This window comes from Aquarana catesbeiana, linkage group LG02 (assembly GCF_042186555.1).
Source record: "Aquarana catesbeiana isolate 2022-GZ linkage group LG02, ASM4218655v1, whole genome shotgun sequence".
Classification (NCBI taxonomy): Eukaryota; Metazoa; Chordata; class Amphibia; order Anura; family Ranidae; genus Aquarana; species Aquarana catesbeiana.
Window position 1 is genome coordinate 196,493,393 of NC_133325.1, and position 26,040 is coordinate 196,519,432.

At 40.9% G+C, this 26,040-nt stretch overlaps 1 protein-coding gene across 1 annotated transcript in view; it reads left to right on the forward strand.

The window, feature by feature from the left end:
* Positions 1–26,040, forward strand: part of SIAH3 (siah E3 ubiquitin protein ligase family member 3) — a 154,483-nt gene that overhangs the window by 124,884 nt on the left and 3,559 nt on the right. The gene's annotated exons all lie outside the window — the stretch shown is intronic.

Consider the following 26,040-nt stretch of genomic DNA (forward strand, 5'->3'; position numbering starts at 1 on the left):
CCCTGTGGGCCCGAATGGTAACTTAAATGTTTTTTGACTATGGTGTGTTGAGGGTAAAATCGCATCCTTGTCATAGGAGATCCATGAGTTATGATGTTGAATATAGGTCACGGGAGAGTTAGGGGTTTTTTGATTTGAGCGATGTATTATAGAGAGTGGTCAGATTCACTATCGTGTGTTACTTATTTATTTATGGAGTGGTGATAGTGACTTACTGCCTCTTATGCCAAGAGAGCTATAGTTGGTTGATGTTAAGATGAGTAATACATATGTTTTTGTCAACAAGTATAAAACTGTACAGGCCTCGGGTAGCGTTCGTGAGAATGAAGGTGTATGGAACCTGTGGGCCTGGCAACTTTCAAGATAACTAGCGAACTTGCACCTTTATAAACTTAACAAACTAAACGAAACAAAAGGTTAACGGAAACAATCGTACCTGTAAAAGAGAGGGTGGATCAACAATAAGATCTCCCTGGTATCGAGAGGGGCTCGCTCCGTCGCGATCTCTGGGCAAAATCTTTGTGAATTGCTCTCTACTGGTGGTTGAATGATAAGTAGAATGAATTTTGTGAGGGAGGGTCAGGCTGAGGTTGGAGTGTTCAGAGTACGTGGGTAAGTATTTTTGGTGTGGATCGCTTACCAGAGCCCGCCCCTGTCGACCTCCAGAACGATTACTGTATACGCTGTTGCCTAAGGTTTAAACATATTAGAGTTATATACCATAATGGATAACATAAGAGAAACTTAGGAGGGGCGGGGTTGTATGACAATAACTCTGACCGTATCTCAACCATTGGTACCATTATTCACGTATGTACAGTAAAATGGTTTTGTTATGCTAAGGAACACTTGCGCATGAGAGTGTGCTATGGGGTGATGCTCTAAGCTATTTATCCTAAAGGGGAGAGAGTGCGAGAGGAGGCCCTAAGATACGAGAATAATAAAATGGAGGGAGAAAAGCAGGGGTATAGAGGGAAAAGGATAAAAATAGAAAGACATTTATATTTACTGCAGGTGTCCTTAATTTTATGTCAGAGCAGCTTCTCTTGTTCTTCTGTTTGGGTATCTTCTGAAATCCAGGCTTTACCAGGCCGTTAGGTGATCCTGGCTCTGCGATGTGCAGGGGAGGCTGTGGGGCTGCCGTTCCTCGGCAGGTCCAGGTCTCGTTGCGGGGAGAGATGTGGCCTTTGGTGGTGTCGGCGGCGTCCAAGGTGGAAGTTTCCTGTTTCTGCTATGCCGTCCATCGAAGTGGCTCTGTGCAACTGGGGGAGACGAAAATCGCTGTACCAGTCCGGCAGGGCGACAATTGGGATATCCAGTGTAGAGCAGAAGTGGTCCAAGTCCTCTGGGACTCTGAGGAGGGCTGTACGGCCCTGGTGCGATGCAGAGAGACCAAAGGGGAATTTCCATCGGTATGCGATAGACCTGGTTCGCAGAATGTCAAGTAAGGGCCTCAATTCACGTCTCCTCTGCAGGGTAATGTTGGAGAGATCCTGGTAGATTTTGATGTTTGAGCCTTGAAAGATTATCTGATTACGATTTCTGGAAGATCTTAGAATATCCTCTTTAAGTGAGAAATCTATGAGACAGCAGACAGTGTCTCTGGGGGGGTCTGTATCTCTCCCTCTTGGTCGTAGTGCCCTGTGTATGCGTTCAAAACCTACCGGGGCATCTTGGGGCCTGTCCAGGAGTTCATTCACAATGGTAGTAACTGCTTGAGGTAACTGCTGTGAATCGATCGATTCTGGTATTCCTCTAAATCGGAGGTTGCGGCGTCTCCCGCGATTGTCGAGATCCTCCATGTGGCGATTTATGTCTCTTAAATGTATGGCGTGGGACTCAGTGAGCTGCTGAACATGGCACAGGGAAGCCTCGTGTCGTGTCTGGGTAGTTTCAACCTCTTCTACTCTGAGTGAGATTGCCTGGAGATCGGATCGCATGTCTGAGATGGCCGCCATCAGAGTATTTTTTATATCTGCAGCAACAGTATGAAGGTCATCTAGGTTTACTGCGGGTGGGTGTCTCTGTTCTGTCCCAGTGCCTGCTCTGCTCTGTGTGTCTGAGCTGGGGGTGCTGGCGCTCTGGGGCTGCGGCTTACTCGAGGCCGCTGGCTGAGCGGCCTGCATGGCGCCTCTGGGCCGGGAGCGGAAGATCTCGGGAATATGCTCTCCCCGCGGGGGATTTTGGTTCCGAGGGGATCTGGATCGGGATGCTGAGGTGCTGCGGGCTGTCCTTACCATAGCAGATGGTCGTCTGGTAGCGAAACGCTAATGTAGCGGGACCTCATGGACGGGAGCTTCAGCACAACGCGTCCATCTTAGAGCGGCTCCAAACCACGCCCCCCTCTTCTGTATTTTTTGCACGTGGTCTGTAGTAGGTGGGTCTGCTGGGTCCCTCCCACAGCTCTACTCTCTGAACAGGTTATGTTCAGCACATTGATAATGTCTTTGTTACTTTTACAAAGGAAATATCTATGTTTGCAAAGGCATTCGGTGTAAACAAAGTGGATTTATTTTCTTTGTGTTAGCCATAAATCAAACATCATTGCTTCAAGAACCATTTGTTGAAGCAGAAATAATTCCCCACTTCTTACTGTCTAATACAAATTACATAAGGCAGTAGTATTTAGAAGGGTTCATACCAACTTTGAAAACAGTCCACTCTTACTGATTAAACAGTCCAGTTAACACATAGATAGATCAGCCAGCTGGTTGAGCAAAAGAAAACAAACTGATTCTTCCATCTATACATTTGAGGTGGATGAGGGAATGCTCTCTGCTGCGTTATTGTATTCTGGCAGCGGGACTCCTCCTCTGCCAGAATACACTGATTGATCGAAAATATACTGACAGTCCCGTTCTGGAGAAGTCAATCACTAGATCAACTTCTCTTGAATGGGAACAGCCATACATGGATCAGAATATGGCTGGTTCCTGCTGAACTGGCTGATTTCGATCCATGTATGGCCAGCTCAAGGCATGAGGTTACAACAACTGCAGGTAAAAGGCATTGTTTGCAGATCAAGTTTACAGAAGTAGCAATTTCATCCAGTCAGTGAGATCCATGTTTGCAACCATGCCATTCCTGATAGTCTCTGCAATAAGGGTTAGTGGGATACTTTGTCAATCCAGTAATGACCCTATTTAGAGTGGGATGGCTCTTTAAGTCTGCTCCAGACTTGCTGCTTTCATCCCATATAGATAACCCAACTGCTGGCTACCATAGCCCATTTCCACTCTCAGTCGAAAAGTATGAAAAATATAAGCTGCACTACAGAACTTAGCCCTTCTTTCTGTGTTTAATTTGTCAAAAAACTGCATACATTGGTGTCTCCTGAAACCAACATTCCTTCTTGCTTTGCGCCACCAATGGCTTGCTAGCAAGCCTCAGACAGCAAAAATAAGAGGGGCTTTTACATTTCCCTACTCTAGCCAAAATGAACAAGAGAGAAAATTATTGTCAAATGCATACCGTAATTTTTAATTTCTAATCAATCTATCAATGGAAGCATACACATGGGTTGGGCTCCACTTCCTGAGCTCCCAAAGGACACCAAATGCAGCCCACTTACCTGACCCCTGTTTTGTAACTAGTTACTACATATTCTGGGGTAGAAGGTATGCTGAAGACTTCTCCTCTTTGCATGTAGCAAAATTCCTAACCTACATTGCCACCTTACCTATTTTAATAAGACTGAATTCCCTGAGGTGCTTTATAGTGCTCTTTAAGTGGGTCAGGAAACTTATGATATTTAACTTTCACATGAATGTGTTGCAAAAACTCACAATTCATTAAATCATCTGGCAGCACCAACTTTCCAGAAGAACTCACAAACAACACAGAGCAGGCAGTGTTGTGGGGCAACCCGCCCATTATATAGAGAGAGACACAATTTTCAGCACCACTCATGTCTGCACATTTAATCCTGACAACCAGAAGAAGAGGTGAGAGACGCTGTGAAATGTGCTTCATGCGTTTCACCACTCTGTAGCCAGGTGTCACATAAAAAGGGGTTAAAGAGCATACTGACCAGCCTCCCCAATCACCCAATCACATCCTTTCATGTAGCAAGGCTGAGCACTGCTCCACTGCTCCCCAATAGGAAAGGGATTCCCACAAAAATACTTTGCACCAGCAGAGAACTTTACTCAGGTAAGGAAGCCTGGTGGAAAATTCATGGCTCAGAGGGGGGTTACTTATCTTACTTCTGTGGCCCCATCTACAAAGAACAGAAACAGTGGTCAGCTGAGTGGGCTTCAATTTATCAGTATGTGTTCCTTGGGAATCCATTGAGCTGAGCTCAACCCATGTGCATGCTGCCATGAAGTGGTCAGGAAAAAAATATTTTGCGTATACATGCTTTAACTTTTTAATTTTGCACACTCATTACAGTACCTTTCTATGTTATTATGGCCAACAACTAATAATTATTCTTTTCAGTCAGTCAGTGTATAGGTTTATTGCATTGTTCTTTTATGTTGTGACAAATACCTAGTCAATTACATACTACTCTAAGATACATTATTAATTGTTACATTATTTATACAGCATTGAACTGCCCTGCTAGGCTACAAACATATATGTAATATGTACTTTACTCCATTAAAAATAATGATAAACAAGTCTTACCTTGTCATTATTTGCTATTAGCCTTACTGTTAAAGGTTAATTAAATATGCTAAAGTAATTACCGAATTTAATGGTTTACTAAATGTGAATGTTGAATCATCTCCATTTTCCTAGAGAACTAATATATTGAAGTTAACATTTCAAATTCTAATCTTCCAAATCATTTTACAGGGTATTTCAAATTCAGTTTTCTAATAGAAACATTTATAGTCCTAGAGTACTTAAGTACCTTGACTCATGCTAAGAGGTTTAGCAGAATGCACGAGAAAGTTCATTATTTTTAATTAGTGTAATTGCTAATGTTGCATTAAGAGTTTGGTTAGTAGAAGTAATTACAGTAAGTGTATTAGATGTGAGTATTGGCATTCATCTTGTGACATTATTAAAATTTCAGAGATAAAAATATCCCTTGTGGTTTGAAGCCACTACATTGTTTACCAAAGGATGAGGAATTAATCATAGCATCAATGCCCACCAAGCAGGCAAAGAATAATTATATTTTAGCAGGATTCTGTTATCCAGGGAATGGCTCGGTAGGTGTTATTTTATGATGGCTGACTGTGTGTATTTGTCTGTCATGATTATTAGAAGGAGAAGTTCAGTATGATGACAGTGGACACCTCATACTTTGTATACAGTGTTATGGAAGGTAAATAAAAAGTTGCATCCTAATTTTGGATGTTCAGCCTACCTAAATGTTATCTTGATTTACCTCTAAGAAGGTAATGTAACAGAATAATGGAACGGTGCGTTCTGGCACTGGGATCTCAATACTGCATCATTTTGGCATGAGACTGCATGAGACTGCACGTTATTGACACTGATGCTCCTAAAGCAAGACATGGGTGAGTATGAAGAAGTAGGGGTTTGGGTGTTAAGGCTTGGTTAAAAAATTGTTTAAAATAGTTTTTTTTCCACGGGTGGTGCTACTTTTTAATTCAGTAAGATAAACACAGTTAGGTCCATATATATTTGCACATAGGCACAATTTTCATACTTTTGGCTATGTATGCTACCAGAATAAATAAGAATAAGAATAAATAATTTGAAGTCAGACTTTCAGCATTAATTCAAGGGGTTGTACATAAATATCAAGTACAAATTTTAGGAACTGCAACCATTTGTATACACAGTCCCCCCATTTTCAGGGGCTCAAATGTAATTGGACAAATGAATATAATCATAAATAAAATGTTCATTTTTAATGTTTTGTTGAGAATCCTTTACTGGCAACGACTGCCTGAAGTCTGCAACCCATGGACATTACCAAAGACTGGGTTTCCTCCTTTCTGATGCTTTGCCAGGCTTTAACTGCAGCTGTCTTTAGTTGTTCTTTGTTTGTGGGTCTTTCTGCCTTTAGTTTTGCCTTCAAAGTGAAATGCATGATCGATTGGGTTGAGATCAGGTGATTGACTCGGTCATTGCAGAATATTCCACTTCTTTTCCTTCAAAAGCTCCTGTATTGCTTTTGCAGTGTGTTTTGGATCATTGTCCATCTGTACTGTGAAGCGCCATCCAATCAACTTTGCTACATTTGCCTGAATCTGGGCTGACAATATATCTCTAAACATTGCAGAATTCATCCGGCTGTCTTCTGTCACATCATCAATAAACACCAATAACCCAGTGCTACTGGAAGCCATGCATTCCCATGCCATCACACTGCCTCCACCATGTTTTACAGATGACGTTGTGTGCTTTGGATCATGAGATGTTCCAAACCTTCTCCATACTCTTTTTTTTTCCACCCGTCATTCTGGTACAGATTCATCTTAGTTTCATCCGTCCAAAGAATGCTTTTCCAGAACTGGTCTGGCTTTTTTAGATGTTTTTTGGCAAAGTCTAATCTGGCTTTTCTATTCTTCAGGCTTATGCCTTGTGGTGAACCCTCTGTATTTGCTCTTGTGAAGTCTTCTCTTGATTGTAGACTTTGACAATGATATGCTCACCTCCTGGAGAGTGTCCTTCACTTGTCTGAAAGTTGTGAATGGGTTTTTCTTTACTATAGCGAGGATCCTGCGATCATCCACCACTGTTGTCTTCCATGTACGTTATGCTGCTGAGCTCATCAGTGCGTTCTTCTTTCCTCAGATTGAACCAAACTGTTGATTTGGCCACTCCTAATGTTGCTGCTATCTCTCTGATGGATTGGTTTTGTTTTTCAAGCCTTACAATGGCCTGTTTCACTAGCATGGAAAGCTCCATTGAACACATCATGTTGGTTCACAGCAATAGATTCCAAATTCAAATACCACACTTAGAATCAACTCCAGACCTTTTACTTGTTTAGTTGATGAAGAAATAACGATGGAGTAGCCCACCTGGCCATGAAACAGCTTTTGATTTAATTGTGTAATTTTTTGGTCCCTTGAAAAAGGGGGATGGCTATTCTTAAGAGCTGTAATTCCTAAACCTTTCCTCCGATTTGGATGTACATACCCTTAAAATAAACCTGAAAGTGTGCACTTTCAGCCCATATCCAATATATAACTGTAGCTTGAATATGTTTTGGTATATACTTGTCTGTGTCCAAATATATATGGACCTAACTGCATGTGTGTGTGTGTGTATATATATATATATATTATTTTAAATGTTGATATGTGAGTGCTCATGTTTTATTCTGGGTAGAGCTAAGCCTGAGTTGATCTGTGATTGTTTAATGAAAATAAATTGTTTAAATCCCTAATCCTCAATTAGACTAGTATTAGGCTCCCTTTAGGGTTAGGTTACATGTTAGTATTGGAGGTAATTAAATGTTAAAGTGAACCCATTATCATAGGTTACCCTAATGTAAATAAAAGCAACTGCACAAACCTTCATATTTTGCCCTCATTATTATGTTTGTTTGATGTGAGGAAAGAGAGTAAGCCTTGTGTAAGCTCCAAGTTATGACTTTGAGCTTACATAGGGGTGTAGCTTCTTTCTCTGCCCAGGTATAATAGATTTGGGTGCTTGGTGCCCAATTGCTAAGGACCAGTTCAACCACAGGAAAAAAGAAAAACTAGTCACACGCTTCCAGCCCCAGATTGTCTCTCTTAGAGGCAAATAATTATTTTACTTCTAAGTACGTGCACTGGGTGGCTACTGATTATGTGAGTAGCATTTTAAATTCTTACCAATCATATAATTACAATGATTAATCAGAAATAGGTTAAGGAAGGCTTAGAACCCACCCATCACATTGCATCTCCTCTCAATTACAGCAGCTACAGCTTTGAGACAAGAAGTAAGTCTGCATGGCACTCACAGTGAAAGAGTACTAAAATATAGAAGAAGAAAAAAAGTTTAAAATCAATATATTAGGTTAGGTGATTAGTAGGTGAGTTTGTGAGCTAGTTAGTTAGAAATAGGCTAATATTTTAATTGTGGCAGATTTATTAGTGGTATTGTTATATTTTAATCATCAGTGAATTACAGTCAGCACAAGACTGGAAATTGCCTAATGTATAGAAATCCAAAATACATCACTGGCATAGGCATGTATCAAAACCTATGCAAATTTGAGGTTCCTATATTTAGGATAAATACAGTAGAAGGACTGAATTAATTCAAAATATTTTGAAAATAATTACCGTATTTATCAGCGTATAACACACACATGTATATAACACGCACATTAATTTGAAGAGTTTCTGGAAAAAACGTAAATTTTAAATAAGGAACTTTGAAGCAAAATAAGGGTCAGTGCCCATCTGCAGCCTCACCATTGCCATCAATGCAGCCTAAACAATGCCCATCTGCAGCCTCACAAGTGCCATCAATTCAGCCTCACCATTGCCATCAATGCAGCAGCCTCACTATTGCCATCAATGCAGCAGCCTCACCATTGCCATCAATGCAGCAGCCTCACCATTGCCATCAGTGCAGCCTGATCAATGCCCATCTGCAGCCTAGAGGGGACAGGGAGGGGGGCGGGACCAGCGCCAACAGATTACATGCAGTGAAAATCTCCTATGATAGAAAGAACAGTGGTCCATTGGTGGCCCAGGGGACTTCCTATTACAGAGGCCGCCAAGTAAACAGAAGATTCTCCCTCCGAGGCAGCTAAAATTGAAGTATTGGCATATAACACGCACATGCTATTTACACCCGATTTATTTTCATGGTGAAAAAAGTGGACATTATTCTCTAATGGGAGGATACAAATATATATATTAATTATACAAATCTCAGAGTTGAAAAAATACAAAAAATATATTAAACCAAATACATATATACACACATGGGTGCATCCAAGAGGTGTGATAGAAAGTTCTCAACCAGTAGGCTGTGGCTCCAATGCTTAAGAGATTCAGAAAGCAATCTGTGATGGGTGATATCAGAGCAAATAATTGGGCATCAAGCGCCTCACAAGAGGAGACACCGACCAAACCAAATCACCCACCAAAGGAGTACCATTGAATGGCCTAGGTACCATTGTGAAATCTACTGTTCCCTATAAACAATCAAAACATACTGGTGTGACATGTCAGTGGCGATACTTGTCATTAGAAAAGTTTAATTAAATCAAAATTTAGACATTTCATAGATGGACAAAAGGTAAAAAATATGCTTACATAAAGGATGTTTCTGTTAAATGAATGACTGGGAGCCTAAAGTGTCCAACAAAATGCTGCTGCAAATATATGGCTACATTCAGAGTTATAATTCCACACCTACAGTCCTGCAGGGAAATAGGAAAAACTCCTAATATAGTTTCCAAAAAGGGGGGGGACAAATTTAAGCTATCCTACCATAAACGTGATAGGAAAAAATTGTTTGCCTGTATATGCTGTTCGGTTCATATAATGAAGATTTGTGAGCAGGGTGGGACAGTAACATAAACGTAGATGATATAATCTGCAAATGGACGCAATAATATAAAGGAAAAAAGTTACTCCCCAGACCTGGGACGTGACATCTCTCAAGGCAAAGCAAAGGTTCCGCACAGGTAATATTCCTGGATAAAGAGATTATACCTGTTTGCAGCTGCATGGACAGTGTGGCTCCCAGGGATTACAGCAGCTAAAACTATGCCATATGGATCTGTTTATACTCCTCCCTACTGCGTCTGGCAGGCGCGACATCACGCCATCCAGACGCAAAACGGATGCTGTAAGATGACACTGCAAATGGGGAGGCGGCCACCCTCCCGTCCCATTGCGATCTCACACAGTGCATAGGGTTCCAGGCAAGCGGACACCCTGCCCACGATCCACCCACATAGGAGTGTCAAGCGCCGTGCCATACCTAACACCCAGGCACCCATGCAGTGCTCGCAGCGAGATGGGGAAGGGCCGGAACCCACCAGAGCAGCACCACCTTCCCTGGACTACAGGGAAATCCCAATATTTGGGCTTTCGTTTTACAAGTAACAAAAGAAATAGAGTCCACAAACTGGAACTCAGGACCTCAGCCAAATCTTCCGCTAAACTTAAAACAGGCACTTAATTCTCTAAGAAACAATGACAAGGTAGTTGTGAAACAAGGGAGGGAACATTGTCATTATGAACATAGAAGGCTATGAGAAAATGTGTTATGATATAATTTGCAACAGAGAATGGTATTGGCCTGTACCAACATCATTTGTGACACAGAGCATTAAAATTATAAAGATATCCTCAACCAAGCCCATAATGTAGGAACTATTGATGCAAACACATTTAAATTTCAAGATGTCACTAATCTGCGCACTCCAACATTCTATGCAAAGTGCATAAAGGAGTTTTGCCCCCACCGGGACGTCCAATAATTTCGACCTGCGGTTCCTTGACTGAGAACACCAGCAGAATTATAGACGAGTATCTGTACCCACATGTGAGGAGTTTGTCCTCGCACGTCAAAGATACGATTGAACTGCTTAAGATAATTGATGGATTACAGATACTGAAAGGAGTCTGGCTAGTTGCCATTGACATCGAGGCACTGTATAATTCTATCCCTCACATGCAGGGAATACAATCAATACGTAGCTTTTTGGGTGAAATGGACACAGAATCTTGTAACGATTTTATAACTGAAATGTTGAGCTTTATCCTTACTAACAATGTTTTTGTGTTCAAGCGATCCCACTTCCTCCAGGTGCAGGGTGTGGCTATGGGGGCTGGCTGTGCCCCCTCCTAAGCCAACCTATACCTGGGGGTTGGGAGCGCGATCTCTTTTCTCATAAGGAGAGTGCCACAGGTCTTGGTAACATTCTGACCTGGCATCGTTATATAGATGATGTCCTCATGGTTTGGGCATGATCAAAAGATGAATTGAACATATTTCTGGAGAGATTGCAAGTTAATAACTACAATTTAAAATTTACATATAATTACAGCCAGGAAAAAATTATCTTCCTGGATGTAGAAATCTTTATTAATGAGGCAAGAAACTTATGTTCAACCCTGTATAGAAAGCCAACGTCTGGGAACACATTATTGCACCCTACTAGCTCACATCCGACGCAATTAATTAGGAGTATTCCATATAGACAATACCTCAGATTGAAACGTAACTGCACCCTAGAGGAGGATTTTAAAAGAGAGGCGGCCCTGCTATTTGAATATTTAATCATGAGAGGCTACAGTAAGATGTGCCTAAGGAGAGCCTATAATAAGGTAAAATCGCAAGACAGAAATGTATTGATTTATAAACCAAGAAAAGAAACAAAGGCAGCGTCAACTAGGATAGTGACCAGATACAACAGACAAAATGACAAGGTCCCGAAGATCTATAAGAAATTCTGGTATCTTCTTACTGCAGATGACAAAATTAACAAGTATATAAAACCTTTGCCAGAAATTACTTTTAAAGGATCTAAATCCATCAAAAAAAGACCATGGTAGCTAGTCACCATGTTGGATATAGGCCAAGCCAAAAATAAAAATCAGGTACCTATCCATGTGGCGATTGCAACTATTGCCGCTTTATTTTGAGAGGTGAAAGCATTGGTCTCCCCAACGGCACTTGGGGAGGTCTAAATAATGAAGTCTATGTTGGTAAGACAAAACGTCCATTGTTTTGCAGAATTAGAGACCATGTCTCAGCAATTTCAAAACGAAAAATGGAAACTCCCATTAGTAGACACATGGGACTATATCATAATCACAGCTTAATAATGGTTGTTTTTTTTTTACTTTAGAACATATCCCCCCCACATGACAGGGGTGGTGATATTGATAAGCAATTATTACAGCTGGAAGCAAAATGGATTTATCTTCTACAGGCAACCAAAACTCCAGGCTTGAATGAGGGCATTAGTTGCAAACCCTTTGTATAGCTCCACCTGGCCCATTTACATAGACTCTATCTGTTCTGATCCTAATGCTGCAGGGTTGGAACCTGCTCCGAATGCCCCTGCCGCCACATCACCCCTTTTCTTAGACGTTGTGTTGTCATTGCGGGGCCGATCTTTAGCCACTATTGGGGCTCTCTTTTCCTAGTGAACCCCTTTTATTGGAACTTTTTTCTCAGGATTAAGAAATATGTATTAGTAACTAAAAAAAAATCATTTGGTTGCAATAACTAATATATGTATATACTGTACTGTAATTGCAATGCTAAATTTACTATATTGTAAGGGTGGATCCAGGTGGAGGGCAGGATTTTCGCATCATTCTATATGAATGATAACCAATACATGATCATACAGCAAATAGACTTTTATATTTCATGTGGTTTATTTACTTTTTCGAATAAATAATAGTTCCGCGCTTAGGACTGAAAGGAAAAAAAAAAGGAGAGAACTGCAGCCCCCCTATATGGTAATTCCACCAAGTGAAATACAGATCAGCAAATATCTTAGGAAAAAGGGGAATTGGCGCTGTTCTACTGAATATGCATAGAATGTAATTCATAAAAAACATATATACAACATAAGTATGACACAATTGTATGTGAGTATATCCAATGTGCTCATAGATAGCCGTGGTATAGTGCAAAAAGGGCTCGTCCACCCAGTGCTATCCAATGAAAGTGCAATGTGCTAAAAGTGATATAAATATGAGTATGAATATGCGTACAGCAAATACGTAAACAATCCAACACTAAACAATGGTGATCTACTAATTAGACCAATATTGTGAAATCCCCAGCATAAGAAAAAAAAAAAAAATCAACTCCAGTGATGGGTAAAAAATGCTACGTGAAAACAATAGTCCAAACCCAAAAAATTAGTTTTTGTTAAAAAAAATTTTTTATATCCCAGAAAAAAACTTTATTCTATATGAAAAAAGGCTTCTAAAAAGTGTCCCTTGTATAGGAATTGATGTTGCAGGTGTCCCCCGTCTTCCACCGCACCCCCACTCGTGCTCTCACTCACCAGACAGCCCAACCCCTGCAGGGGTAAAAGGCAAGTAGGTAGACTCCAGCGATGTTGAATCCAGGAGAGAAGTCCTCAGCCCACTGTGATGTATCTTTCAATGGTGTCAAAGGTGTCACGATATCCCCAGTATTAAATATCCATGCACATCAAGAAGAAAAAAGATATGTCTCATAGCGTGAGTCTGTAAAAATAAGTTTATTGTCCAAGAGATAGTTCAACATAAACACCAAAGCTAGCAAAGCTGTACAGGCCGGTTCCGAGCCTGGAGGGCAGCGTGGTGAAGCGTGCGTTCCACCGCCCCTTTTCCTAAGTTATTTACTTTTTCAAACAATTATTATTTTTTATTTTAATTTATTTTACTTTTATTATTTTCCTGTTCACAGAGCATTTGTTGGGCGTCCTGGATCGAGACGTTTATCCATCCCTCTGCCATCAGATCCCCACACGGACGCCCAGGGGCCCACAGCAGCACGGTCCTCATTTCTCAGTGGGGGCTATGTTGGGCTCCTGTGGAGACGGGGGCATTCTCTGTGGGTCCAGGCAAAAGGTGGTGCTGTTCTGGTGGGTTCCGGCCTTTCCCCATCTCATTGCGGTGCACTACATGGTCACCTGGGTGTCGGGTATGGCAGCTCCACAGTGCTCAAAACTCCTATGTGGGTGGATCGTGGGCAGGGTCTCCGCCTGCCTGGTACCCTATGCGCACTGTGGGCTCGTGATGGGACGGGAGGGTGGCAAAGTAATCTGTCAGCATCCGTTTTGCATCTGGACGGTGTGACATCACGTTGTGCATGCCCGATGCAGTAGGGAGGAGTATAAACAGATCCATGCAGCATAGTTTTAACTGCTGGAGTCCATGGGAGCCACACTGTCCATGCAGCTGCAAACAGGTATAATCTCTTTATCCAGGAATATTACCAGTGCAGAACCTTTGCTTTGCCTCGAGAGATGTCATGTCCCAGGTCTGGGGAGTAACTTTTTTCCTTTATATTATTGCATCCATTTGCAGATTGTATCATCTACGTTTATGTAACTGTCCCGCCCTGCTCAGGAGTCTTCATTATATGAACCGAATAGCATATACAGGCAAGCAATTTTTTCCTATCACGTTTATGGTAGGATAGCTTAAATTTGTCTAGCCCCCTTTTTGGAAACTATATTAGAAGTTTTTCCTCTTTCCCTGCAGTACTGTAGTTGTGGAATTATAACTTTGAATGTAGCCATGTATCTGCAGCAGCATTTTATTGGACACTTTAGGTTCCCAGTCTTTCATTTAACAGAAATCCTTTATGTAAGCATATTTTTTACCTTTTGTCCATCTATGAGATGCCTAAATTTTGATTTAATTGAACTTTTCTAACGACAAGTATCGCCATTGACATGTCACACCAATATGTTTTAATTGTTTATAGGGAACAGTAGATTTCACAATGGCACCTAGGCCATTCAATGGTACTTCTTTCTGTGGGTGATTTGGTTTGGTCTGTGTCTCCTCTCGTGAGGGCCTTGATGCCCAATTATTTGCTCTGATATCACCCATCACAGATTGGTTTCTGAATCTCCTAAGCATTGGTGCCAGAGCCTACTGGTTGAGAACTTTCTGCCACCCCTCTTGGATGCACCTATGTATTTGGTTTAATGTATTTTTGTATTTTTTCAAGTCTGAGATTTGTAATATATATATTTTTATCTACCCATTAGAGAATAATGTTCACGCATGTTCCTGAGGAAGCCGCGAGTGCATAGAGAAAACAACCCCTGTTCTTTTCTATGTGATTATTGTCTCTGTCTGTTTGTTCATGTTTTTGTAATAAAATAATTTATTTTTTTTATATTTTGTGATATATTAATTTTATTGAAACAACCACCCATAAAGTCCCATACTCCCAACATGGGTTTCCCTTCCCTTTCTTTTTTATTTGCTTTTTTTTAAAGGGACGATGGTGCGAAATTAACATATCTGAGTCTTGCTCATGCTAACCCATTATTCTATAAATATATAACATTTAGAGTATTCTTAAAACAAATGACCAATTTAAGGACCAATATGTGCTATAAAATGGTATAAAAATAAGTCTGGTATGCAAGTGGTAAAAAGTTATTGTTGAGTAAACTGGTGTATACCAAAATTTGGTCATGAAGATTATGATGACCCCTGGGCATTTTCCACATTTTGTCATGTTACAACCATTTATTGGGAGTCTATTCGTTAGACCAGCACAAAGTGGTACATAATCATGAAGTGGAAGGAAAATGATAAATGGTTTTCAAAATTGTGAAAAGGGGAGAGACACATACTGAGAAGATATAAAGTGCTGCACACCCCGATTAATGTCAAAAAGAAAAAGAAGATATCCCCCGTGGGGTTTTAAAGCAGCAAAAAATTATGAAAATAATAGGTTGTTACTTGAAAGAGTTTTTTTATTAATGGAACTTGACCATAATGGTTAAAATAGGAGCTGTGCTACAGGAGATAACACAAATGAAGCTGGCACAAGTATTATACAATGATCAAGCGCTAAAATAGGGTGATAATCCTGACGCGTTTCGACCCCGTTGGGTCATCTTCAGAGGATTGAGGCGCTGTGACAAAATTTGCGTATTAGAGTTCATGGATGTGACCATAAAAATACAATATAATATATATATGTTTAACAGTATAATTACCAATCACATTGTGTTTGAGCAGTTTCTCCTGAGCTTATAGTTCTCCGACGTCTCCCCCACCGGGTCCCGACAAGAGTCCCCGGCCGTCCACCACATCAACAGGGGAAAAGGGGGGGTTAATCGTCCATGCGTGTCTTACAAGGAGTCACACCAAGTGGATATCTCCCAAAACTGGGGAGGAGCGTGGGGGCAAGCGAGCGAGACCTGCAGCCAAAGCATCAAATAACAGACAACTGTACCATCAGTGCGTTCGGTTTAGCACGGATAGAGATATATGTATCATGTGTCATTTTTTGAAAAAAAGAGATAACTCTGTAATTTATTTAATTAAATATTTGTTGGATGTTGTCTGTGCTTGGGGTCAGCAATGTATGAATATTCCTATAGTGATGATGGTAACAAAGGGGGGGAGGGGAAGGGGTTAACAAGGGTAAGTAGGACTGCATATAGATATCAGTATATCAGAGTATGTAATATAATAGGTAAATAGTGGTATCTATGTGTTAGCCGTGAAACAAGTGACGAAGTAGGGTGAAAATATAGGAATGTAAAAAAAAAGGCGAGTGTGGGGAGAACATGTGAGGAAAGAAGGGGACGGGCAGACTAGTAGGGAAAAAAAAAAAAAAAAAAAACCAGGGGAAAGGAAGGGGATGGGAAAGAAAGAACGGGAAGGAGGGGGGGATGGTTAAGGGGAGAATGGGAAAAAAAAGATCAGGGAGTGAAGGAAAAAAGGTTTAAGAGGAAAAGATCCAGGGGAAAAAAGGGAACAGATAGGTGAAGTGTGAGGATAGTGCAGGTGGGGTGATGCATGTGAGTGGAAGGGAAGCATGGGGGTGGGGAAATGGGAAGGTGCAGTGCAAGGGGCCAAATAAAACAATCAAAAAGCAGTGAAAGCAAAAACATAGGCAAAAAACATAATCCAACCGTGTGTAGGTGAGAGATGGGTGTGTGTGATAGTGTACTGAAAAATGCATGGGTGCTGGAAAAGGGGTCATGAGGTGTCAAGATGGGAAGAAAATGAGACAGAGGTGAGACAAAGAAACACACAAGGTGAAGTGCCATAAAGGTGGACATGTATTGAGGGTGGGTAGAATCGGATGTAAATTGTACAAGATAGTATAACTAATCACAGTGGGAAGGAATGACGTGACAGAGACCCACAATACAGGGTATGTCAGGTCCAACTCATTAATGTGTTCAGATACTGGTGATTACCTGTCTCCAGAGTATAAGTCAGTTGATCAGTCTGATGAAACAGTAGGAACTAAAAGCAGATCCCCCAATCTGCTTGGTCATTATAAATAAAGTGCTGGCCGCTGATTGGATGCCTAATTAGGCTGCAGGTGCATGCAGGCTGTCCCCACCCCTCCTCCTCCAGCAGGGATTAACCCTCCACATGTGGCTCCCCCGGCGTTCAGGAAGATAAATATCCCGGCACAGCTGTCACATCCGCCGTAATAGCGCGATGTCGCGACGTCGCACGCACGCAGCATCGCGTGCCCACAACGCCACGGCATCCGGATGTGATCCGGAACGCCGCTGGCAGGAAGTGATACACCCGAGGGTGCAGAAAGGAGGCACGGACCCTTTAATTGTGCCCCCCCTCTTTTCCTGCCAGGAAGAGACGCAACGACGAAGCCCCCATCCCCAGGACAGGTCCACGGCCCATGGGACCCACATCGGGCTCCGGAAGGGAGAGAAGCAGGGGAACAACACAATGCAGACAATATGTAACAGGATTATAGAAACCTATAAATTGCATTCTAGTGTACAAAGATCTAGAAAGCTGTGGGTGGTTGGAATGCATTCGAGGCGGCCGTAGGCTACCTCCATTGGATTTGACAAAAAAACGTACATGTGATGCTCCAGATGGTAGGGGTTGTCATTACAGCAGAATGAAAATACTAGCCAATGTATTGTAAACATATTGAGTGCGCCTGAGGGGGCACACTAAAGTGTCCAGTATTATGATAGATTAGTGAAAACAGGAAAGAATAACAGATAATTTTATCCGATCTCACCTGTTATAAAATATTAACGTGTAATTACATGGGGATAGTCCAATCATCACCTATACATATACATTGGCTTATCCTGTAAACAATGTAACACAATACTTATTCAGTAGAAACAGTCACAATAAAAGTATTACAAGAATGCACAATTCAACCAGAATCATCCCACAGCTCATATCTTAACTCGAGTGTCAAAAAGTGGGGGGAGGGGTGTTTAACCACCCAATATTCGAGAAAAGGGGAGAGACACATACTGAGAAGATATAAAGTGCTGCACACCCCGATTAATGTCAAAAAGAAAAAGAAGATATCCCCCGTGGGGTTTTAAAGCAGCAAAAAATTATGAAAATAATAGGTTGTTACTTGAAAGAGTTTTTTTATTAATGGAACTTGACCATAATGGTTAAAATAGGAGCTGTGCTACAGGAGATAACACAAATGAAGCTGGCACAAGTATTATACAATGATCAAGCGCTAAAATAGGGTGATAATCCTGACGCGTTTCGACCCCGTTGGGTCATCTTCAGAGGATTGAGGCGCTGTGACAAAATTTGCGTATTAGAGTTCATGGATGTGACCATAAAAATACAATATAATATATATATGTTTAACAGTATAATTACCAATCACATTGTGTTTGAGCAGTTTCTCCTGAGCTTATAGTTCTCCGACGTCTCCCCCACCGGGTCCCGACAAGAGTCCCCGGCCGTCCACCACATCAACAGGGGAAAAGGGGGGGTTAATCGTCCATGCGTGTCTTACAAGGAGTCACACCAAGTGGATATCTCCCAAAACTGGGGAGGAGCGTGGGGGCAAGCGAGCGAGACCTGCAGCCAAAGCATCAAATAACAGACAACTGTACCATCAGTGCGTTCGGTTTAGCACGGATAGAGATATATGTATCATGTGTCATTTTTTGAAAAAAAGAGATAACTCTGTAATTTATTTAATTAAATATTTGTTGGATGTTGTCTGTGCTTGGGGTCAGCAATGTATGAATATTCCTATAGTGATGATGGTAACAAAGGGGGGGAGGGGAAGGGGTTAACAAGGGTAAGTAGGACTGCATATAGATATCAGTATATCAGAGTATGTAATATAATAGGTAAATAGTGGTATCTATGTGTTAGCCGTGAAACAAGTGACGAAGTAGGGTGAAAATATAGGAATGTAAAAAAAAAAAGGCGAGTGTGGGGAGAACATGTGAGGAAAGAAGGGGACGGGCAGACTAGTAGGGAAAAAAAAAAAAAAAAACAGGGGAAAGGAAGGGGATGGGAAAGAAAGAACGGGAAGGAGGGGGGGATGGTTAAGGGGAGAATGGGAAAAAAAAGATCAGGGAGTGAAGGAAAAAAGGTTTAAGAGGAAAAGATCCAGGGGAAAAAAGGGAACAGATAGGTGAAGTGTGAGGATAGTGCAGGTGGGGTGATGCATGTGAGTGGAAGGGAAGCATGGGGGTGGGGAAATGGGAAGGTGCAGTGCAAGGGGCCAAATAAAACAATCAAAAAGCAGTGAAAGCAAAAACATAGGCAAAAAACATAATCCAACCGTGTGTAGGTGAGAGATGGGTGTGTGTGATAGTGTACTGAAAAATGCATGGGTGCTGGAAAAGGGGTCATGAGGTGTCAAGATGGGATCTTTTCCTCTTAAACCTTTTTTCCTTCACTCCCTGATCTTTTTTTTCCCATTCTCCCCTTAACCATCCCCCCCTCCTTCCCGTTCTTTCTTTCCCATCCCCTTCCTTTCCCCTGGTTTTTTTTTTTTTTTTTTTTTCCCTACTAGTCTGCCCGTCCCCTTCTTTCCTCACATGTTCTCCTCACACTCGCCTTTTTTTTTACATTCCTATATTTTCACCCTACTTCGTCACTTGTTTCACGGCTAACACATAGATACCACTATTTACCTATTATATTACATACTCTGATATACTGATATCTATATGCAGTCCTACTTACCCTTGTTAACCCCTTCCCCTCCCCCCCTTTGTTACCATCATCACTATAGGAATATTCATACATTGCTGACCCCAAGCACAGACAACATCCAACAAATATTTAATTAAATAAATTACAGAGTTATCTCTTTTTTTCAAAAAATGACACATGATACATATATCTCTATCCGTGCTAAACCGAACGCACTGATGGTACAGTTGTCTGTTATTTGATGCTTTGGCTGCAGGTCTCGCTCGCTTGCCCCCACGCTCCTCCCCAGTTTTGGGAGATATCCACTTGGTGTGACTCCTTGTAAGACACGCATGGACGATTAACCCCCCCTTTTCCCCTGTTGATGTGGTGGACGGCCGGGGACTCTTGTCGGGACCCGGTGGGGGAGACGTCGGAGAACTATAAGCTCAGGAGAAACTGCTCAAACACAATGTGATTGGTAATTATACTGTTAAACATATATATATTATATTGTATTTTTATGGTCACATCCATGAACTCTAATACGCAAATTTTGTCACAGCGCCTCAATCCTCTGAAGATGACCCAACGGGGTCGAAACGCGTCAGGATTATCACCCTATTTTAGCGCTTGATCATTGTATAATACTTGTGCCAGCTTCATTTGTGTTATCTCCTGTAGCACAGCTCCTATTTTAACCATTATGGTCAAGTTCCATTAATAAAAAAACTCTTTCAAGTAACAACCTATTATTTTCATAATTTTTTGCTGCTTTAAAACCCCACGGGGGATATCTTCTTTTTCTTTTTGGTTTTCAAAATTGTTTAAAAATATATATCTGAAAAGTGCATTTGTATTCATCCCCCTTTACTCTGATACCCCTGACTAAAATCTAGTGGAACCAATTGCCTTCAGAAGTCACCTAATTAGTAAATATAGTCCACCTGTGTGTAATTTAATCTCAGTATAAATACAGCTGTTCTGTGAAGCTCTCAGATGTTTGTTAGAGAACCTTAGTGAACAAACAACATCACGAAGGCCAAGGAACACACCAGACAGGCCAGGGATAAAGTTGTGGAGAAGTTTAAAGAAGGGTTAGGTTATAAAAAAAAATCCCAAACTTTGAACATCTCACAGAGCACTGTTAAATCCATCATCTGAAAATGTAAGGAGTATGGCACAACTGCAAACCTACCAAGACATGGCCATCCACCTAAACTGACAGGCTGGGCAAGGAGAACATTAATCAGAGAAACAGCCAAGAGGTCCATGGTAACTTAGGAGGAGATGTAGAGATCCACAGCTCAGGTAGGAGAATCTGTCCACAAGACAACTATTAGTTGTGCACTCCACAAATCTGGCCTTTATGGAAGAGTGGCAAGAAGAAAGCCATTGTTGAAAGAAAGTCATAAGAAGTCCAGTTTGTGAGAAGCCATGTGGGGGACACAGTAAACATGTGGAAGAAGGTGCTCTGGTCAGATGAGACCAAAATTGAACTTTTTGGCCTAAAAGCAAAATGCTATGTGTGGCAGAAAACTAACACTGCACATCACCCTAAACACACCATCCCCACCGTGATACATGGTGGTGGCAGCATTATGTTGTGGGGATGCTTTTCTTCAGCAGGGACAGGGAAACTGGTCAGAGTTGATAGGAAGATGGATGGAGCCAAATACAGGGCAATCTTAGAAGAAAATCTGTCAGCACAAGACATGAGATTGGGGCAGAGGTTTACCTTCCAGCAGGACAACGACCCTAAACATACATCCAGAGCTACAATGGAATGGTTTAGATCAAATCATATTCATGTGTTAGAATGTGTGTTAGAAAAAAAGACTTGCAGCTGTAATTGCAGCGAAAAGTAGTTCTACAAAGCATTGACTCGGGGGACTGAATACAAATGCACCCACACTTTTCAGGAATTTATTTTATAAAAGTTTGAAAACCATTTATCATTTTCCTTCCACTTCACAATTATGTGCCACTTTGTGTTGGTCTATCACATAAAATACCAATAAAATACATTTACTTTTTTGGTTGTAACATGACAAAATGTGGAAAATTTCAAGGGATATTTTCAAAGGCACTGTAGGTACAAGATCTTACATCTTTTAGCACTGGCCTGTTTCTTCAATAGTGGTTCTCACTGATGATAGGCACTAGAGTCTTACACTGATCATGGCCTATCAGAAGTGAGAAAATACTTAAACTGCTATCCACTATCCACAGTGAGCTAGTAACATTATAACATTTTATAAAAAAAACACCTTTCATTGAGAATTAAACACTACCTCTTCTTTATTCAATTTATATTAAAAAAGACAAAAAAGATGTTCAAATGGTCTGTCCTGTACTCTTTATGGATAATCCTGTCAAGAATTCAATTTAAAGTACCGTATTTATCGGCGTATAACACGCACCCCAATTTAGGAGGGAATTTTAAGGAAAAAAAACTTTTAGGAGGGAAGTTGAAGGGAAAAAAACTTACATTTAAATGCCCTTCATTGCAGCCTTGTCAGTGCAGCCATGTCAGTGCAGCCTTGTCAGTGCAGCCTTGTCAGTGCAGCCTTCCCCAGTGCAGCCTTGTCAGTGCAGCCTTGTCAGTGCAGCCTTCCCAAGTGCAGCCTTGTCAGTGCAGCCTTGTCAGTGCAGCCTTCCCCAGTGCAGCCTTGTCAGTGCAGCCTTCCCCAGTGCAGCCTTGTCAGTGCAGCCTTCCCCAGTGCAGCCTTGTCAGTGCAGCCTTCCCCAGTGCAGCCTTGCCCCAGTGCAGCCTTGCCCCAGTGCAGCCTGGGATCCCCTGTCCCTGCTTCCAGGGCTTCAAAATCGCGGTCCGCGATTTGAAAATGGCGCCGCCGGCGCCGAAGTACACAGAGCCGGTCCTCGGCTCTTACCGGCGGCTCTCGTTTACTTTCGGCTCCACTCGTAGTCCCGAGCGGAGCTATCCGAGTAGGTTTGGATAGCTCCGCTCGGGACTACGAGTGGAGCCGAAAGTAAACTACACTTCATCTGAGCACTACTACAAAAATATGCTATTTAATTCATTTTTATTATTCAAAGCAAACTCACCCATTCATCTGTGTCTCCATGCATTATTCTGTTGGGAAATCACTTTGAAAAACCCCCTCCATCACTTCTGGCCATGGCCATCTTGAGCAAGGGGAGATGATTCATGTAGCATTTATTTCCTTTAATCAATCTGCCTTTAGCTCAGGCATGCAAGCAGGAGAGGTTGCGCTTAGCTGAGAAAGCCCCTGCTCCCCTCCTGAAGACTCCTGGGATGTATGACATAATTTGCCTAGGCATGGAAACCAGGAAGTAACTAAAGAAATTTAAAAAAAAAAGTTTAAAACAGGCAAATATGATATAGATTCCTATCCATTTACTAATGCTAGCAGCATAAGGATTAAAACTAGTCAATGTTGATTGAGAGAGTAAAGTTCCACTTTAAGCCTCATGCACACAGGATGTTTATTTAACCACTTCAGCCCAGGAAGGTTTTACCCCCTTCCTGGCCAGAGCACTTTTTACAATTTGGCACTGCGTTGTTTTAACTGGTAATCGCATGGTCATGCAATGCTGTACCCAAACGAAATTTGCATCCTTTTTTCCCACACATAGAGCTTTCTATTGGTGCTATTTGATCACCTTGGTGGTTTTTATTTTTTGCGTTATACACAAAAAAAGAATGACTATTTTGAAAAAAAATAAATTTTTTTACTTTTTTTGGTATAATAAATATCCCCAAAAATGTTTTTACAATACAAATTTCTTCATCAGTTTAGACCAATATATATTCTTCTACATATTTTTGGTAAAAAAAAATTGCAATAAGCGTATATTGATTGGTGTGCACAAAAGTTATAGTGTCTACAAGCTATGGGAAAGATTTATGGCATTTTTATGGCATTTTTATCTTTTTTTTTTATAGTAGTAATGGCGGTGATTTGCGATTTTTAGCAGTATTGTGACATGGTGGTGGACAGATCGGACACTTTTGACACAATTTTGGGACCATTGACATTTATACAGCAATTAATGCTATAAAAATGCACTGATTACTGTGTAAATGACACTGGTAGGGAAGGTGTTAACACTAGGGGGCAATCAAGTGGTTAAATGTGTGTTCCCTCATTGTGTTCTAACTGTATGGGGATATTACTGAGTAGGGGAGGAGACATTTCGATGTTCCTACTTACTAGGAACAAACAAAATGTCTCCTCTCCTCTGACAGCACTGGGATTTGTGTGTTTACACACACAAATCCCTATGCTGGCGCTCGTGCACGTGATCGCCGCCAACCACGTGCATCGGGTCCCACCGGCATGCAACGGGTGCGCGCGCGCCTGCCCTCTGGTAGCTCTTAAAGGAACCCCGTATATATACGGGATTTTGCGCAGCGGGGCCATTGTGCCACAATATATATACGCAAGCCGGTCAGGAACAGGTTAACTCTCCTAGAACATAACAGCGTTTTTTTAGAAACAATGCTTGATTCTTGTAAAAGTGTTTAACACTTTTGCAAAATTTTAGGAACTTTTACAGGTGTTAAGCTCTTGGGCGTTAATTAATTTAATTTGCCAGAATAAATAATTTATTCTGGTCATTGAAATTACATAATGCTCAAGCACTAAGGTTTCGGTGCATTTAGCAGTTTCCAGCAGTTTTTAGTAGTTTCAAGCATTTTTTTCTGCCCAAACTCTGCTGCTCCTGGACACAATGGCAGTGGGTTTTTTTCCTACCTCTAAAAGCTCCTGCCACTAGACATATGCCGGACAAACAAATTGTTTTGTTTCGTTTAAATTCATTAATCTAGTTATTTCGTTTAGTTAAATTTGGTTGATTCGTTCAATTCATATTGGAGATTCGCATTCGGGATTCGTATTCGGGATTCGTATTCGGGATTTTTAGAATTTTCTTTGAATTTACAGATTTTTTTTATTTGAAACGTTCTAATTGATAAATTTCGAATCAGTCGAAACTAAATTGTTATATTTTATTTTTATTTGAATGCAGCAAAGAGAACAAACAAAAAAAAAAATCTTCATCAAATGATTACAATGACTCTTTAAATCATCTTTGGCTTAAAAAAACAGAATTATTGGTACTAGCAGAAACAATTCACAGAATGAATAATACAATGTCTCATGCTAAGATGGTAGCCATCGATCAAAATCAAATTGCAAAATTTGAAAAACTTTGGCATCCTTGGATAAAACAACAGTTCCTGTCAAATTTCAATGACTCTGTCCTGTTGCCATGGTAACAGATTAAATGACTTACAGAGACACCCATTCTAAGGCTTCAAAGAGAACTAAAAAGAATAATAAACTGACGAGCGGGACAACCTTGTGGACCATACCTCTGCCTTTCTACCCTTTTTCTTCTTTCTCTTTCCTTTTCTCCACCTTACGATTAAAGCTCATTATAAGAAATTATTTGACCTATATACACTCTACCTGTAAACAATATGTATAGTAGGTATAAATCATTTAAATACCTACAAAAGTAACTATGGAAATGATATATATCTTTAATTTAGGTTTACGTGAACCCAATGTTTAATATTTGAAATTTCATGATATTTACCTATATAATCCCTACTGTAAAACAATGAGCTTACTTTATAGATCCTTGTAAACTTACTTTATGTATCTTTATAATATTGTATACTCAATAAACTTCTTTTGACAAGAAAAAAAAAAAACAGAATTATTTCAAAATGGTACTCTAATAACACTTACAGTCTTTGATTTCTTTGAATTCGATGTAAAATTCAATGCAAAATTCAATTAGAATTTCGGAAATTTGGACAAATTTTGTTTTGTTATTATCAGATATAACCGAATCTTCGAAACACGAAAAATGTATCCAAATATTTCGTAATGAAACAAACAGCACATGTCTACCTGCCACTAACTGCTGCTAAAAGCCTATTGCCGTGTACACACAACCGGTTTTGCCGTTGGAATAAACTCCGAAGGTTGCTCCGACGAAATTCCATTCAAGCGGTCTTGTCTACACACGGTCAACCCAAAACCAAAGTCTGACCGTCCAGAATGTGGTGACGTAGAGCACGAACAACGGGACTAGAAAAAGGAAGTTCAATAGCCAGTAGCCAATAGCTTCCGTCTCATACTTGCTTCAGAGCAAGCGCCGTTTTTGTCCGTCAGAACAGCATACAGACGAGCGGTTTTCCCGATAGGAATTGGTTCCGTCGGAAATATTTAGAACATGTTCTATATCTAGGTCCATCAGAATTTTCAAAAAATAAAGTTCGATGAGGCACACACAGGATCGGAATAGACGATAAAAAGCTTCCTTCTGACTTTTTCTGTCGGACATTCCGCTCGTGTGTACGCGGCTTTAGTGTGCATGGACACATAGGCTAATGTGGAGGGGTGTTTGAAGAGGCGGGAAAAAAAAAATCAGACTCCATGCATGAGGCCTAAATGTGGAGGTAGCATTTGTTTTGTTTTTTACCAGGCTAAGAACATTTTTGGCAATACAGAAAATATTTGTTGATCCTATCAGATACACA